The following is a 5,518-nucleotide window of genomic DNA, read 5'->3' as shown; positions in this document are numbered from 1 at the left end:
GCCGATGTGTATAACCAATGCGTAATTCTTAAATCTTTCTTGTATATTGTAATTTCAATTCAGTTTTTTGTCTAAAATAAGATCCATCCTAGCCTGAGAACTTTAATTGAATTCCTTTAGGCAGGGTCAACATATGGGATTTTATAATTCCCCGAAAATAGGACTAATTCGGTTTTTTGTGGGTTAACACCCAGTCCGCACCGGTCAGCCTAAATTTAAAGTTAGTACAAAAATGAGTAAAACAAATTTAAGGAATAAGAAGCACAACAAATTAAGGCACTCGCTACTTTAATATGGCAAAAGTAAAACTCTTTTAAAGATTCAAAGATGCAACATCTAACTTATTTAAATTTGAAATGTAAAACTGCCCAAGAAAATAAACTTCAAAAGTTAATATTTACAGTTTATTTGATTTGTTTACACATAAAACATCGATATATAAGTACATTTTTGTAGATTAAGACATTTTAGAATTTTCAGTTCAAATTTCAAGTCGAATAGATTTTTATAATTCAAATATTCCGCATTGCTTTAGGACACCTACTACTGCAAATGCACTTATTTCGGATCATCTTCCTGTCTGCTGTGATACTACCCTTAGTCCAAATTTATTAAATGTGCAACATTTAGATTTTAAAGACGCCAATTGGAACTTATGTGGTACCCGTGTCATGATGGTTAGTGCGTTGGACTATACAAGCTAGTAAAAGAATTGCTTAAAGAGGCCACAGCTGAGTTCTTCAGCTACACACCCAAAAGTGAAAAGTTTAAGACGGTCCTTCTAAAGGGCATAAGTTCCTGCACGGAACCGGAGGAGCTCTTAGCTGAGCTCCGCCAAAAAGCCAGTGACGATCTCGATTTTATCGGGGTCAAGCCTTTCACTACGGTGAAGTCCAGGCGAGGGGGTTATAGGCTGCCAATGTTCCTCGTAACATTATCGCCCCAAAGCAGTTTTAGTAGTGTCGAGAGAATCGAATCTCTCGACAATCAAGCTGTACGCTGGGAGACATTAAAAAGGCACGACGACATTCTACAATGTACGAAGTGCCAGAGGTTTGGCCATGCCAATGCCAATTGCAATATGCAGTTGCGTTGTGTGAGGTGCGGAGAAACCCACAAAGAAGGAGAGTGCAAGCTGGGGAATGAGCGGGTTGAGGATTTGACCCTGCTCAAGTGTGTCCTTTGCGGAAACCAAGGGCACCCGGCTAGTTATAGGGGTTGCCCTAAGGTCCAAGAAATTAAACAAAAACAGGCCAGTCAAAAAGCCGAAAGAAGTCGAACAGTTCGACAGGCTCCAACACAAAAATTCGTGGATCCCAAATTCTCTTACGCCCAAATGGTGTCAGGGAGTGGAAACACGAGACAGGCTCCACCAACGGTTGCCCCAAAGGCCCCTGTGCCTAAGGCACCAGAGGTGCAGCCTGACATTGTAGCCTTGTTGTTGAGCATTCAAGGTCAACTAACAGGACTGCAAAGTCAGATAAAGGAGCAAGGCAAAAGGGTAGATCATCTCTACTCTTTGTTGCCTGGCCTGGCGCAATTTAGACCATAATGGGCGCGCTGCCGGAGACGCGCCTAAAAGTCCTAGCTGTGAATGTAAATTCACTGATTAGGATTGAACGAAGAGCCAATATGTTCCAATTGTTGAAAGACTACAGTCCCGATGTGTTTATGGCTAGCGAAACTAAGCTAAACCACAACCACAAATTGACTCATAAAAATTACAATATCGTAAGAAGAGACCGGCCCGACTCCACTCAAGGGGGCGGTGTCGCTCTCTTTATACGAAAAGGCATTAATTATAAAGTCATATACAACAATGAATTGCGAAAGCTCAAGACGCTTGAAGTTTGCGTCGTATGCATCTCTCTCTCACAAGGGAAGCGGATGTATATGATTGCGGCTTATGCGGCTGGAGCTCCGCAGGTTACTTACTTTGCTTCAGAACTCCAGATTCTTTTTAGGGAACTTAAACTGAGCTTGGAAGAAAACTATTTTATCTTGGCCGGTGATTTGAACGCAAAACATAAAGATTGGGGAAATCAACATAGTAATCCCAGAGGTAATCATCTTTTTAATTTGATGAATCTTTACAGCGTTGAATATGGCGTCGACCTGCTGGCTACTGAAAGGCCATCGTATCCAAGAAGCGGCTCCTTTCTGGACCTTTTGCTGTACGACACCAGACTGACAGTTACAGACAAAGTGGGTAATCACCCGCGAAACTGCTTACAGACAGTCGAGTACGACAGTGATCACTGCGGACTGGCTGCTGTAATGCAGATTCCGAACGAACGCGTGGAGTTGGAGGAATACGTTCCAACGCATTCTTACAATTACAGTAAGATGCGGTGGCCTCGTTTCACCAATGCCCTAGCGAGAGAACTTCGTTCGAGTGACATAGCCCCACCAAACAACAGAAACCTGACAAATACAGAAATCGACCAACACTTACAACAGATGGACGAAACAATAAAACGAACGATGGAACGGACAATCCCAAAGTACAAAGAACGGGACCAAATGGACGCTTACAGAAACGCGACAATTGACGCACTACGTAGGCACAAGAGTGGCTTACTGACAAGACTCAAAAACTTGTACAGACGACTCACAGACCCACGCGACTTGGAGGTTAGGACACTGAAATCGTCAATAAAAAATGTCAATCTGTTGATTAAGGAGAACTACAGGTTATCAATTAACAAGTACTGGGACCGCAAGATCCGGTCAGTTAATTCGAGTGACCCTAGTATGTTCCCCAAAATCAACAAGATATTCAGGAAGAAAAACGATAATGACCTTCCGTGTCTTAAACTCCAAAGAACTGAAGAGAACAGAGACGTACTCATGACTGCGCAAATAGATCCAGAGGAAGCCATCTTTGACGATGACTTTTACATAATTGAAGATCCGAAGGAAAAAGTGGAGGCGGTGGGAGCTGCTTTCCAGCAAGTGTACAAGGTGAATGTCAGCATTCGCCCCAACCACGACCTGGAAAACAGAGCCCTACTTAATCACTTTTACCTCCGTAATGATATCACACATTGGCGATCTGAGAACCGCGGTTTCATGCGGTTCAATGACGATTCCTTGGCAAATGCCATAATCGCCGAGCAAACGGGACCAAGTCCCTTATTAGTGACGAAGGTTGAGCTCCAGCTCATCTTCAACTCAATAAAAAACAAAAAGTCAGCAGGTATCGATGGTATATCCAACGTTGTGCTAAGACATTTACCGACGGAAGCAATTGACATTTACACCACACTCTTCAACAATGCACTGAATAATGCATATTATCCAGTGCATTGGAAGACCGCTGTGGTTCATCCTCTCCCGTAAAAGGGAAAGGACAACTCCAACCCGTCAAATCTTCGGTCGATAAGTCTTCTTCCGAGCATCAGCAAAGTTTTCGAAAAGATCATTAATAGGGCTCTGACTAAGTGGGCTGCGGACAACAAAATTATTCCGGATAAACAGTTCGGGTTCAAGGCGGGTCATGACACGATTCATGCTGCGTCTAAACTCGTTTCTGATATCCAATGGAATAAATCAAAACAACAATGCACAGGTGCTGTCCTGGTTGATTTGGAAAAGGCCTTTGACACCGTATGGTTAGAGGGTCTTTACCTAAAACTGAGCAGGCTTGGCATTAGCAAGCCATTGTTGTATATACTTTATGATATGCTTAACGGTAGAAAGTTTGTTGTCAAAAGTGGCAATGTAACTTCTACCACAACATTCTCAATTAAAAATGGTCTTCAACAGGGAGCGGTGAATTCGCCGATTCTCTTCAGCATTTACACCAGCGATCTGATAGGTAGTCTTACAAAGGCAATTGCGTACGCCGACGATCTAATTGCGTACAGAACGGCCCGAAAGGTTGAGGTTATTAGAATTCTCTTGCAGCGTGATTTCGACAAGATTCAGCGATATTGCGACAACTGGAAACTGAAAATAAATGTCCAGAAGTCGGAGACAATTCTGTTCCGGACTCCGTTGGCTAGGGCCACGAGGGATACGTGCAAGAATTGGCGCAAGATGGTCATCGTTGATCTTCACGGGCAGCCATTGGCGAGCAAAAGTGTAGTGAAGTACCTCGGTATCTGGTTAGATCAGTATTTATATTTCGACAGACATATAAATGCTGCTCTGACCAGGGCCAGAGGAGCCTTCGCTCTGACGAAACGGCTGTTTTTTAGCAGTCGGCTTGACCCCAGAGTAAAGGTAATTTGCTACATGGCCCTCATACGGCCAATGATCGTGTATGGTTGTCCTGTGTGGTTCAACGTTGCCCCTTCCCAGATGGAGAAGTTCCGGGTGTTCGAGCGGCAGTGTTTACGACGCTGTACCGGCTTATATCGAACAGCCGAATCTTCTTATGTGCATTACTATTCCAACGAGGTCCTATACAACGGGGCTCGAATCAACAGAATTGACAATTTCGTGATAAAACTCGTTCGAGGTCACATTGCAAGAGCTATGTCTTCGACCAACAATTTAATTTTCGGGGCGTTTTATCCGAACGACGAGTATTTTGAGAGTGCACGCTTGAGCGGGTTCATTCCACCAGAGGCATTCCTCTTTTTAGACAAATGCGGTCTGATACAGGATAGATTGGCAGTTCCGTTAATCTACCACGTCAGACGAAGAACCGTGGATAGGCGACTCCCGTACAGTCGGGACGTCATGGCACAAGGCGGAGCGGAGCTCCTTCGGTTCAGTAGGGCTGTGTCCGAACGGGACCGAACTGATAGGGTGAAGCAGGAGAACCAGTTTTGGTGGCTTCAATCGGCACTTGATAATGGGTAGGTCGGGATGGGGTTTAAGCCTTGGCCGGCTTACATACTTGTTTTATAGTTTAGGGTTTAGTTTTAAGTAGAATAGGCATGGTGGCACAAATAAAAAAAATTTAAAAAAATTAAAAAATAAAAAGAAAAAAAAAAAAAAAAAACAAAAAACAAAAAAAAAACAAAAAACAATAAAAAAAAAAAAACAAAAAAAAATCAAAGAAAACAAAACAAAACATACAAAAAAGACAGTAAAATATAAAAACAAAACACGTTAGATTTGCTGCTGTGGTTGTTCTAGTTTTAAGTAGTTTATAGGTAGAATAGGTAGTTTAAGTTAGCTTTAAGTTTTATTTAAGGACCTAATTTTAAGTAGTTTTGTAAGTAAAAATAAAAAAGGACCTTGATATTAGTTTTTTCTCATAATTTTCTAATAAATACAAAATAAATAAAATTAAAATGAAGTAAAATAGATCTTAGGGCCGAAAGGCATTAGTTTTAAGTGTTATAGTTTAACTTAGAGTGTCCGTATGGGACCATTAAGTTAGTTGTAAGTTATGGATAATTAGGCTAGTTTTATGAATTTTTGTCTAGCTTTAAGATAGGTTTAAGAATGAATTAATAAAAATGAATTTAAAAAAAAAAGTGCGTTGGACTGTCATGCAAGGGGTCTTGGGTTCAATCCCTACCTGTGCCACCTTAATTTAAAAAAATAAATAACAATAAAA

Source organism: Eupeodes corollae, chromosome 1 (genome assembly GCF_945859685.1).
Source record: "Eupeodes corollae chromosome 1, idEupCoro1.1, whole genome shotgun sequence".
Lineage (NCBI taxonomy): Eukaryota > Metazoa > Arthropoda > Insecta > Diptera > Syrphidae > Eupeodes > Eupeodes corollae.
The sequence above is the reverse complement of the archived record's forward strand: the minus strand, read 5'-3'. Positions refer to the sequence as shown.